The following is a 13,944-nucleotide window of genomic DNA, read 5'->3' on the forward strand; positions in this document are numbered from 1 at the left end:
TGGTTTTCATGAGAGAGAATGTATTACAGTTCTCGGGTAACTCTGTTTGCCATAAGCAAATACTTCATTGTGCTCTTTCCATTGTGTAAGGTAGGAAGTGACCAGAAAAAGGTTACATATACATTCAGACATTAGATTTTGGGGGAATATTAACATCATTTTGTTCAGCACCTTGCAGGATAACTGAGTATATAATGGGATGATGGAGAAATAGGATTACTTTCAAAGTTAAGGGAGGCTTCTTTTTTTCTGATATTTTAGTTGTTCACCTGAAATTTTTTTAATGCTCCCTTTTCTAGGAAATAAGGGCTAGGTAATTCCATTTGGAGGAAAATAAGAGAAGACCAAGTGCTAAGAGATTTCATTTAAAAAATATTTGGAGGGAATTCCCTGGGAGTCCAGTGGTTAGGACTCCATGCTTTCACTGCTGTGGGCCAGGTTTCAATCCCTGGTTGGGGAACTAAGATCCCACAAGCCATCCAATGTGGCAAAAAAAAATTTTTTTAATTTTTTAAAAATTTGGAATTTAGGGCTTCCCTGGTGGCGCAGTGGTTGAGAGTCCGCCTGCCGATGCAGGGGATGCGGGTTCGTGCCCCGGTCCGGGAAGATCCCACATGCTGTGGAGCGGCTGGGCCCGTGAGCCATGGCTGCTGAGCCTGCGCTCCGCAGTGGGAAAGGCCACAACAGTGAGAGGCCCGCGTACTGCAAAAAAAAAAAAAAAAAATTGGAATTTAGAGCCTACCATATGTCTGATACAGCAAAGCAATATTGTTCCTGACCTCCAGGAATTCTAGAAAAGGTAAATAAGTAAATAGATAAATTATAATGCATGTGACAAGTACTATATTAGAGCTGTAAACAGAGTACTGTGGGAACAGCAACCCAAAGAACTAAGTAGGGGCATCTGGGAAAGCATCAAAGAGGGGTAATGATCAAAGCTGAGTTTCAAAGGCTGAATGAATTTCTCCCAGGCCAATGGTGAGAGGTAGAAGAGGGTATTCCGGGAGAAGAATATGGAGAATATAGCATATGTAAAGCAGAGGCAATGGAATTATCAGGGATCTGTGCAAGGTTCAGTGTGGCCAGAGCCTAAGAGAGACTATAGGTAAAGGAGAGTGATGAGAGATAAGGCAGGAAGTTCAGTGGGTTCAGGCCAGATGGTAAAGGGCCCTATATGTCTGCTTAAAAGTTTGTACTTAATTCTATTGGCAACAAGTTTTTAATAGGAATGATGCTATAGCGTGAGTGGACAAGCTTCTTGCGTATAGGTACTGGTGTCATATTTGTTTGTTTCCAGTGCCAGACACATAATAGATGCTCAAAAGTTTGTGGAATATAATTTGCTGTAAAAAGACTGCAGACAGGCCAGCTATGGTAGTTTAGGCAAGAGAGTAGAGCCAGAACTAAAGCAGTTGCTGAAGGGCTGAAGAGAAATGCTCACCCAGAATTTTGATACATTTCTGCCCTTGAAGACCAGTTAGAGAAGTGGGGAAGAGATAAAGAGGCTTCTAGTTTGGGAGAGGGGGTGAAATGTGACACCATTAGCTGAGACTGAAAGGGACAGATGGAGGAGTAAAAAGAGATAGTTTAATATTGTATATATTTAGTACTTGAGGGAAGGATTTTTATTTTTGTAGCTTGTTTAGGAATGAGGAGTGGTTTTTGTTTGTTTTTATCATGTTTGAAGAGTAAGAGAAGCAGCTAGTAGAAAGGGAGGGGTTGAAGACAGGATAACAGAGAACAAGGTCTGGTATGAAGCAGGAGAGGATAAAACACAGAGGAAAGAGGGAAGGAGATGAAAGCCTAAGGGCTTTTAAACTAGTATGTAAACAGGTTCTAAACTCCTTCACATACAAAAACTCAAGGCTTGGCTTGTAAGGAGGATCTCTTATGTAGTGTATATAGATAGAACTATTTTGGTACTCTAATCCTGGAATGTTAAAGTTTTGGCTTTGTGTGATAGACTGTATGCTTGTGTCCCCCGCAAAATTCATTGGTTGAAATCCTAACCTCCAGTGTGATGGTATTAGGAGGTGGGGACTTTGAGAGGTAATTAGGTCATGAGGGTGAACCATCATAAATGGGATTAGTGCCCATTTAGAAGGGACCCCAGAGACCTCTCTCTTCCCGTCATTCCACCATGTGAGGATACAATGAAAAGTCACAGTCTGCAACTGGGAAGAGAGCTTTCAGCAGAACCCAACCGTGCTAGTACCCTGATCTCAAACTTCTAGCCTCCAAAACTGTGAGAAATAAAGTTCAATTGTTTATAAGCTACCTAGTATATGGTACTTTGTTAGAGCAGCTTAACCTAAGACAATTTGCCAAAGACGATCAAGCATATATCAAAGTGATGATTTCATACAGATCTGATCACCTCTGTATAAACATTAATGATAACCAATAACAGGAATGGGGTATTATTGATAGAGTCCAGACACAGATACAAGAATATTTTGTACTGGACTTCCCTGGTGGTCCAGTGGTTGAGAATCTGCCTTCCAATGCAGGGGACGTGGGTTTGATTCCTGGTCGGGGAACTAAGATCCCACATGCCACCGGGCAACTAAGGCTACATGCTGCAACTACTGAGCACACACGCTCTGGAGCCCACACGCCACAACTAGAGAGCCCACTTGCCACAACTAAGACCCGACACAGCCGAATAAATATTTTAAAAAAAAATAGTGTGGTACTGGCTTAAAGGCAGACATGTAGACCAATGGAACAAAACAGAGAGACCAGAAACAAACCTTTGCATAATGGCCGAATAATTTTAAAAAAAGATTTTGTACTGAAACTAATATAATGTTATGTGTCAATTATATCTCAATAAAAAATAATTTTAAAAGGTACTTTGTTATCTAAATAGTGAAGTTTTACCACTTTTTTTTTTTTACCACTTTAATATTTTTATTTTCACTATAAAATTGTAGTTTTCTTGGGACTTCCCTGGTGGTGCAGTGGATAAGACTCCATACTCCCAATGGAGGGGGCCCGGGTTTGATCGCTGGTCAGGGAGCTAGATCCCACATGCATGCCGCAACTAAGAGTTCACATGCCACAACTAAGGAGCTTGTGAGCCGCAACTAAGACCCAGCGCAACCAAATAAATATTTTTAAAAATTGTAGTTTCCATAAAGTCAGAGATTTTGTTTTGTTTGTTGTACTCCTAGGGCCTGATATGTAATAGGCATTTCCTCCATTTATTCAACACATATTTATTGAGCACCTACTATGGCCCAGGTGTTGTTGTAGATGCTGAAGATATAACAATGAACAAAACAAAAGTCCTTACCGTCATACATCTTACATTTTAATGAGGGAGACAATAAAGAAGCAAGAAATATGCTGAGATGCATTATTCAATGTCTTTACAAAAAGATTTAAGAAATTACAATCACCTCCAAATTATCTAATATATATTAAAATTACACATTCTCAAGTATGTGGCCAAAGAAGGTTGCAAGGAAATGAATTGGTGATGACAAGGTTGCAGTTATTGGTGATGCAGTTATTTGGTGATGACAAGGTCATATAATCATTGAAATGGTGGCTCAGGTATGGTGAAGGAGAATATCATTGGAGGAGAAGAGGTCAAGGAACTTGAAACACCAAAGTATTGAAGGGTTATTGATATCACCAAGAATTCTGATGGCTGTCCCTGGAGAGGGTGATAGAGAGCCAGGATCTAAAGCCTTAAAGGAATGAGTAGAAGTAACCTAGGGAAAGAGGCAATAAATTACAAGAAGAGCTAGTGTGTAGTATACAGATCTTCCTCAATTTACGATGGGGTTATGTCAAACCCATGGTAAGTTGAAAATACTGTAAGTCAGGACTTCCCTGGTGGCACAGTGGTTGAGAATCCACCTGCCAATGCAGGGGACACATGGTTTTGAGCCCTGGTCTGGGAAGATCCCATATGCCGCGGAGCAACTAAGCCCGTGCACCACAACTGCTGAGCCTGCGCTCTGGAGCCCGCAAGCCACAACTACTGCAGCCCGCAGGCCTAGAGCCTGTGCTCCGCAACAAGAGAAGCCGCCGCAATGAAAGGCCAGCACACCGCAAAGAAGAGTAGCCACCACTTGCCACAACTAGAGGAAACCTGCATGCAGCAACAAAGACCCAATGCAGCCAAAAATACAAAACAAACAAACAAACAAAACCAGTATGGAGGTTCCTCAGAAAACTAAAAATAGAACTACCATATGATCTAGCAATCCCACTCCTGGGCATATACCCAGACAAAACTATAATTCAAAAAGTTACATGCACCCCTATGTTCATAGCAGTACTATATTCATAGCAGTACTATTCACAATAGCCAAGTCATGGAAACAACCTAAATGTCCATCGACAGATGAATGGATAAAGAAGATGTGGGACATAATATACAATGGAATACTACTCAGCCATAAAAAAGAACAAAATAATGCCATTTGCAGCAACATGGATGTAACTAGAGATTATCATACTAAGTGAAATCAGAAAAAAAGGCAAAATACCATATGATATCATTTATATGTGGAATCTAAAATATGGCACAAATGAACCTATCCACAAAACAGAAACAGACTCACAGATGTAGAGAACAGACTTGTGGTTGCCAAGGGGGAGGGAGGAGGGAGAGGGATGGACTGTGAGTTTAGGATTAGTAGATGTAAACTATTACATTTAGAATGGATAAATAACAAGGTCTTACTGTATAGCACAGGGAACTATATCCAATCTCCTGGGATAAACCGTAATGGAAAAAATATTTTTAAAAGAATGTAAAAATAAACGAATAAATAAGGGAGTTCCCTGGCAGTCCAGTGATTAGGACTCAGTGCTTTCACTGCCATAGCCCCGGGTTCAATCTCTGGATCTCTGGTCGGGGAATTAAGATCCCAGAAGCCACATGGCATGGCCAAAAAACAAACAAAGCAAAACTTTGAATAAATAAATATAGTAAAGTCTTGAACATCTCATGTAACTTACTGAATACAGGCATGCCTTGGAGATATTACAGGTTTGGTTCCAGACAACCACAATAAAGCAAATGTCAAAATGAGTCAGGCTTCCCTGGTGGCGCAGTGGTTGAGAGTCTGCCTGCCGATGCAGGGAACACGGGTTCGTGCCCCGGTCCGGGAGGATCCCACGTGCCGCGGAGCGGCTGGGCCCGTGAGCCATGGCCACTGAGCCTGCGCGTCCGGAGCCTGTGCTCCGCAGCGGGAGAGGCCACAGCGGTGAGGCCCACGTACCGCAAAAATAAATAAATAAATAAAGTGAGTCACACAAATCTTTTGGTTTCCCAGTGCATATAAAAGTTATGGTTACACTATACTATAGCCTAAGTGTGCAACAGCATTATGTCTAAAAAAACAATGTACATACCTTAATTAAAAAATACTTTATTGGTAATTCCCTGGCGGTCCAGTGGTTAGGACTGTGTTTCCACTGCAGGGGGTACAGGTTCGATCCCTGGTTGGGGATCTAAGATCCTGCATGCTGCGTGGCATGGCCAAAAAACCCCAAACCAAACCAAAACAACAACAAAACTTTATTGCTAAAAAATGCTAACCATTATCTGAGCTTTCAGTGAATCATAATCTTTTTGCAGTAGTAGCATTAAAAATCAGTGATCACAGATCACTATAACAAATATGATAATAATGCAAAAGTTTGAAATATTGCAAGAATTACCAATATGTGACATGGAAACAAAGTGCTGTTGGAAATAATAGCACCAATAGACACGCTAGATGCAGGGTTGCTACAAACCTTTAATTTGTAAAAAATGTAAAGTGAAGCACAATAAAACAAGGTATGCCTGTACTGTACTAAAAGCGAAAAACAGAATAGTTGTATGGGTACAGAATTGTTGTCAGTGTATGGCTTGTTTACCCTTGTGATCGAGTGGCTGACTGGGAGCTGTGGGTCACTGCACTGCCCCGCAACACAAGAGAGTATTGTACCACATATTGCTAGCCCAGGAAAAGATCAAAATTCAAAATTTGAAAGTATGGTTTCTTCTATATGCATATACTTTTGCACCATTGTAAAGCTGAAAAATCACCATGTCAAACAATTCTAAGTTGGAGGCTGTCTGTAGTCTGATAACTTATGATTTAAAGAGGACACTTACCCCACCTCTAGGCCCAATAGTAACAGAGTGTAGGAGAATAGCTACATTCAAGAGGGCTGCAGGGGAAACATTGCCATCAAAGGAGAGCCAGGTTACACTTAGAGCAAGAAGGTGAAGGAAATGTTCAGAGAAGAGATTGAGGATATAAGGGATTTTGCAGATATTTGATCTTGAGTTCAGTTGTGAAAGGATTTCAAAATGTGGGAAGGCATGTAAAATGGAGTTAGAAGCAATGATATACAGACTGTAGGAATTTTAGAGTCCAGGGCATAAGGCATGGCTGGGGACTCCTGGATTCTAATGATAACTGACTGCACAGGGATAAAGGGCATAATGATCTCAAGGGAGATGGTGGTAGAGAGGCTGTGAATATTGAGTACAGTGGGGAATCTTTTTTAAAAAATTAATTAATTAAGGCTGTGCCGGGTCTTAGTTGCAGGATGCAGGATCTTTTAGTTGCAGCATGCAGGATTTTTATTTGTGGCATGCAGGGTCTTTTAGTTGTGGCATTTGGGCTCATAGTTGTGGCATGAATGCAGGATCTATTTCCTCGACCAGGGATAGAACCCAGGCCCCCTCCATTGAGAGCATGGAGTCTTACCCACTGGACCACCAGGGAAGTCCCACAGTGGGGAATCTTGCCAGGACATGAAGAGTTCTGGGGTTCCCACTTGACCTCTGCTGATAGAGGTCAGTAGGGAGACATGCAGAAGGGCTGTTCTCACCCTGAGGATACTGACTCCCTCACTTTTTTAAAAATAAGAATTTGGGAATTCCCTGGTGACCTAGTGGTTAGGCTTCCGGGCTTTCACTGCTGTGGCCCTGGTTCAGTCCGTGGTCGGGGAACTGACATCCTGCAAGCCACACCGCACGGCAAAAAAAAAAAAAAAAAAAAAATTGTATTAAAGTGTACAAATCTGAGTCCCTCTTGACTTCTCAGGAACCTCCACTCCAGGCTTATAGAGGGACATTCTTAATTCCTAGCCCATGGGTCACTCTCTTTTATTTTATTTTTAATTTTTAAAAATTTATTTAAAATTTTAAGATCCTGGCATGAGGGATCTTAGATCCCTGACGAGGGATCGAACCCGTGCCCCCTGCATGGAAGCAGGGAGTCTTAACCACTGCACCGCCAGGGAAGTCCCCATGGGTTACTCTCTTGACCCCTGCAGATGCCAGCAGCAGTCTTTACAGGACTGGTTTCATTTCTAGTAGCTTTTTTTTTTCTTCTTTTTTTTTGCCACATCGAGCAGCAAGCGGGATCTTAGTTCCCCAATCAGGGATTGAATCCATGCTGCCTGCAGTGGAAGCGCGGAGTCCTAACCACTGGACCACCAGGGAAGTCTCTATTTCTAGCAGCTTTCTCTTGATTCCTGCTCAATAAATAATTTGTTGAAGGAGTGCATCAGGTGCCAGATCTGTGATAGAAATCACTTTTTACCTCAGAGGACCTCAGATCACTTGAGTTCTGTGTTTCCAGATTTGCAACATGGAAATAAAACTAATATCTAACTCCCACACAATATCTAAGATATATTTCTATATGGGTAACTTTAAGGGCTTCGAAATCCTCAGGAAAATGCCAAAGAAGCCCTTATGTTTTTTGATCCTCTGTTCAGCATGTATGGCTTATTGCCTGATGCTCATGAATAGAACACTGATTAAGTACTAACAGATATTTATAGCATTCATCAATATGAGGAAAGAGTAAAGGGATAGATATGATAATTGCTAAATTATTTCTATATCTAGATTGATTTTCTATCATAACTTCTTATCAGCTATATTCCCATCCAAGCTTCATATGTTTAATTCCCCACATTAGAGAAATGATCCTGAAGTGATATTAAATTTCAACTATTTCAGTTTTTAAACACCACATCTTAAGAAGAGCATACTAATATTGCGCCAATCTTTATTTTTCTAGGGCAACCCGAGGTTTATGAAATGTGAGGGTGAAGAAAGAAATATTTGAATGCGAGAATAGTGCAGGGCTATCTTCATCTTCACTGAAACTGAGGACAACCCTAAGTGCCATTTAAAAATTGTGAAGTACACACACACAGGATTCTGGAAATGGTATGGAGAGTTTGAGATATCATCAGAGATCCAGATTCTTTAAGTTTTCCACTCCTTGATCCCTAGGGCCCTTGTCCTTATGGTCTAAGATATCTGTTGGATTTCCAGCCATCACATTCATGTTCCAGGCAGTAGGATGGAGGATTGGAGAAAAAGAGAGAGAAAGAAGACATCCCAGCATTCTTTTATTTTTATTTATTTATTTATTGGCTGCGTTGGGTCTTCATTGCTGCGTAGTTGCGGCGAGCTGGGGCTGCTCTTTGTTGAAGTGCTCGGGCGTCTTATCGCGGTGGCTTCTTTTGTTGCGAAGCACGGCTTCTAGGCACGCGGGCTTCAGTAGTTGCAGCACATGGGCTCAGTAGTTGTGGCACAGGGGCTTAGTTGCTCCGTGGCGTGTAGGATCTTCTCTGACCAGGGATCGAGCCCGTGTCCCCTGCATTGGCAGGTGGATTCTTTTTTTTTTTTTTTTTTTTGCGGTACTTGGGCGTCTCACTGTTGTGGCCTCTCCCGCTGCGGAGCGCAGGCTCAGCGGCCATGGCTCACGAGCCCAGCCACTCCGCGGCACGTGGGATCTTCCCGGACCGGGGCACGAACCCGTGTCCCCTGCATCGGCAGGCGGACTCTCAACCACTGCGCCACCAGGGAAGCCCGGCAGGTGGATTCTTAACCACTGTGCCACCAGGGAAGTTCCCCAGCAATCTTTTATTATTTTTTAAATTTATTTTTTACATTTTTTTTTTTTTTTTTTTTTTTTGTGGCTGTGTTGGGTCTTCGTTGCTGTGTGCAGGCTTTCTCTAGTTGCGGCGAGCGGGGGCTACTCTTCGTTGCGGTGTCTGGGCTTCTCATTGCCCAGCAATCTTTTAAATCAATCTGCCAAAAGCTGGCACAGAACCTTTCTATTTGCAACTCACTGGCAAGAACTTACGTGGCTACATCTAGTTGCAAGGGAGAATGGGATTGTTTACCCAGGTGATTATGTGCCAAGCTAATATCAGAGATTGTATGATTTAGGAAGATAAAGAGATGTTGGAATAGGTGTTTAACAGTTTCTGTTTCAGATATTTCACATATTATATTCTTATTTATTTATTTTTATTATTTAAAAAAAATTTTTTTTTGGCCACGCCGCTCAGCTGGTGGTTTCTTAGTTCCCCGGCCAGGGATTGAACCCGGGCCCTCAGCAGTGAGAGCACAGAGTCCTAACCACTGGACCGCCAGGGAATTCCCTATACTGTTTTTTAAAAGGTGGAGGAAAAGTGCAGTTCTCAGAAACTTAAGAAATTGGTTAACAGGGGTGGTTGGAAAAGGGGTAAAAAGAGGAGAATGGGAAGGGGTAGTACAGATGAGGATGGGGTTAACACTTCTTTGAGAAAACCTTTTTGTATAGCACCATGGTAATTCTTTACATGCCCTTCATATTCCCCCAAAATAAATAAAGCAAACAAATGAGGGCTTCCCTGGTGGTGCAGTGGTTAAGAATCCGCCTGCCAATGCAGGGGACGACATGGGTTCGAGCCCTGGTCCGGGACGATCCCACATGCCGCGGAGCAACTAAGCCAGTGCGCCACAACTACTGAGCCTGCGCTCTAGAGCCCGCGAGCCACAACTACTGAGCCCGCGTGCCACAACTACTGAAGCCCGCACGCCTAGAGCCTGTCCTCTGCAACAAGGGAAGCCACTGCAATGAGAAGCCCGCGCACTGCGACAAAGAGTAGCCCCCGCTCTCCACAACTACAGAAAGCCGCATGCAGCAACGAAGACCGAACGCAGCCAAAAATAAATAAATAAATATATTTTTTTTAAAAAAAAGAGAGAGAATGTGGAAGGAACCCAAAATGGTATACAAACAGTAACATATGGGTCTAACTGTATTTTACATAAAAAAACACAGTCACACTGAAAGAGTGATGAAGAAAAGAACTACCCTGAAGTAACTTTGGGAAACAGTATCTTGTCTAGATACTGCGAGGTTAAAGACAAAAATAACTATACATAAATTATGTAATAGAATTAGGAAGACGGGCTAGCAGTTCTGACACTACTTTATGGGCATGCTAGAGCTGAATAATTAAGTAAAAACACTATTAAAAAATAAACAAAAATTGTGGGCTTCCCTGGTGGTGCAGTGGTTTAGAATCCGCCCGCCAATGCCGGGGACAAGGGTTCAAGCCCTGGTCCGGGAAGATCCCACATGCCGCGGAGCAACTAAGCCCGTGTGCCACAACTACTGAGCCTGTGCTCTAGAGCCCACGAGCCACAACTACTGAGCCAACAAAGACTGAAGCCTGGACGCTTAGAGCCCCTGCTCTGCAACAAGAGACGCCAACGCAATGAGAAGCCCGCGCACCGCAGGGAAGAGTAGCCCCCGCTCGCCGCAACTAGAGAAAGCCTGCACGCAGCAACGAAGACCCAATGCAGCCCAAAATAAATAAATAAAATTTAAAATAAAATAAATAAACAAAAATTGTGACATCTACTTTTGCTTCCATAGCTAAAGAAGTGTCTTCCTTCAAGCCCAGGATGACCCTTCTCCCTTTCTTCTTTTTTTTTCCCTCTCCCTTTGCTCTTAATCTCAGTGTCTTTTGCCTTTTTCCAAGACTATGCATTTTCAGCTTGTTCCTTTAATCTTTCCATTCTGCCTACAAATATGCTTAGGTCCTCCATCTTAAAAAGCAAGACAAAAACATAAATCTTTCCTCAGGCCTCCCTTTCATGCTGTGGTCTACTAGACTTTTTCCAGATTTCTGAGGATAATATGCAATCATTTTCACAAAAATGGATACGTTGAAGGTCACTCAGCTGCCACGTTCAAAGACCTTTTTAAGTCCCCGTTCTTGACCTCTTTGAAGCATTTGACATAACTGATCAATCATTCCTTTTTCTTGAAATGGCTCTCTTCTAGTTCTTATCAGTCTCTGTGACTGATGACTGACTGGCCTTTCTCCATCCTTCACTGACTCTCTGCTGTCCTCTAAGCGTAGGTGATCTCCCAAATTTTACTCTGGAGCTCTCCTCTCCATCACTAGTGGTTGCCAAACTTTCTCGATCACAGTACCTTATTGAGATATATATATTATATATATATCTCTCAAAACAATATATATATTGATCTGTACATGTCTGTAGATGACCATGAATTCACAAACATGTAATTGTGAATAATAAGGATTGACTTTATATGCACATATATATGTATATTTATAAATTAAAAACTTGTGCTGCCAGTTATTCAGGTACTTGTCTTTGGCACCTACCTCCCTCCAAAAAACACACAAATTCCTTGAGGCAAGGCTACAAACTGATCTTTATATCTCCATCCCAGCAGCACACTATTGACATTTTGGGGGTTCTTTCACCTATGCCCCTTGTATCCAAAGATTCCTGAAAAGATGCAACAGCAGGGACCTACCAGTTAAATGCACAATATTCTTTTTTTTGGCTGTGCTGCGCTGCATATGGGATCTTAGTTCGCTGACCAAGGATCACCTGTGGCCCCTGCAGTGGAATCTCAGAGTCCTAACCACTGGACCGCCAGGGAAGTCCCTAAATGCACAATATTCTTGAAAGAATGAATCTTGATTTCCTTTCTTACCCTAATGATCTGGGTTGACTATATAGAAAACTTCATCTACCCTTACCTCAGCTTCTTAAATCCTAGACATAGTCCTAAGTAGTCAGGTCCCTATTGCTCTTCTCTGGGCCCCACCCAGAGTTCTCCATTGAGCACAGAAGCTTCCAAGAAACTTGGAGATCCAAAGCTTCAATGTTCCCTCCTATTTTAGCAGCCTTTTCCCTTCTGAATTTCTTAAAGGTGAAATTATTCTCCCCTGCTTGCCTAAGCAAGAGAATATTGGAGGGGCAGGGCACAGGAGGATGGGCAGTATTGTTTGACTTTCCATTGTAAGTTACCTCCTAACTAATTTCCTGCATTTCTGTGGTAGCTTTAATACAGACTATACTGTAATTCCTGGGTGGTTCCCATGGCCCTTCCCTAAGGTGGAGGCTGAGAGAACTACTTTACAACTTCAACATTTGATTATATATATATATTTTTTCTTAAATTAATTAATTAATTTTTGGCTGCGTTGGGTTTTCGTGGCTGTGCGCGGGCTTTCCCTAGTTGCGGCTAGCGGGGGCTACTCGACACTGTGGTGCACGGGCTTCTCATTGCGGTGGCTTCTCTTGTTGCGGAGCACAGGCTCTAGGCGCGCAGGCTTCAGTAGTGTTAGCTCACAGGCTTAGTTGCTCCGCGGCATGTGAGATCTTCCCGGACTAGGGCTTGAACCCATGTCCTCTACATTGGTAGGCAGATTCTTAACCACTGTGCCACCAAGGAAGTCCTTGATTATATTTTTTTGCAGGGATTTCCAGGAATTGGGTCACCACCCACTTTTTGGGCTTTTTTGGTCATCCTCAGAACTGTCATGGCACCTGGTGGGTGTGTCATGTAGCATATGCTCAAGTATTACAATGAGCATATAATGAGGCTCAAGGTCCACTGCAAGTTGAATCTTCCGCCATCTTGGGCCTGATAGGTTCTAACCAGTTTTTGTCATGTCCTCTGGCTATGTCATTCTTTTAAAGGTTGTGCCCTGCTCTCTTCCCTCCTGTTTCATAATTTTCTTTAAAATTGTTCAGCAAATAAATAAATATGGCAAAATATTAATTGTTAAAAAACAAAACAAATATTAATTGTTGAATTTGGAAGGGAATATAGCTATTCACTATACTAATCTTTCTACTTTTCTCTATGTGTGAAAGTTTTCATATTAAGAACCCCCACCTTGGACTTCCCTGGTGGCACAGTGGTTAAGAATCCGCCTGCCAACGCAGGGGACATGTGTTCGATCCCTGGTCTGGGAAGATCCCACATGCTGCGGAGCAACTAAGCCTGTGTGCCACAACTACTGAGCCTGCGCTCTAGAGCCCGTGAGCCACAACTACTGAGCCTGTGCGCCACAACTACTGAAGCCCATGTGCCTAGAACCTGTGCTCTGCAGCAAGAGAAGCCACCACAATGAGAAGCTGGCACACCACAACAAAGAGTAGCCCCAGCTCACCACAACTAGAGAAAGCCCACACACAGCAATGAAGACCCAACGCAGCCAAATAAATAAATAATATACACAACATAAAAATTTTTTTTAAAAAAAAGCACTGAAAAATAAAAAGAACCCCCACCAAAAATATATATATATGGAAAAATGCTTATACATAAAGAAATCAAGAAAGTAATCTCATCTATTTTCCTATGCTTACTTTAACTCCCTCAGAGAATTGATAATCCATTCCTCAAAAAGAACCCTACCTACTTCAATTGCCATTGCTCCCCTTCACATTCTGTATTTGGAAGCAAAACTGATGACTCTCCTTTGTATTTGAAGATCACCTTTAGGTTTTTCCTTCAGCCTCCTGTCCTCTACTTCATGAGAAACAACTTTCAATTCCTTACATCCCTTCTCTCTGCATAACTGGGGGCAGGGAAGAGGAAGAGAGATATTTTGTGCCTTGATTTTGCCACATTCCAAATTATGAGATAACTGGTAATGTTGGAGCTGTCTACTAAATGCTTAAAATTTATTGTTGAAACAAAGTTTAACTTTAAAATGGTTTCTTCTAGGGAACTCCCTGGTGGTCCTGTGGTTAGGACTCAGTGCTTTCACTATGCAGTGCGGCCAAAAATAAATAAAATAAAATAAAATAAAATGCTTTCTTCTAATACTTTAGGGCTTCCTTTC

This window comes from Delphinus delphis, chromosome 11, assembly GCF_949987515.2.
Source record: "Delphinus delphis chromosome 11, mDelDel1.2, whole genome shotgun sequence".
Lineage (NCBI taxonomy): Eukaryota > Metazoa > Chordata > Mammalia > Artiodactyla > Delphinidae > Delphinus > Delphinus delphis.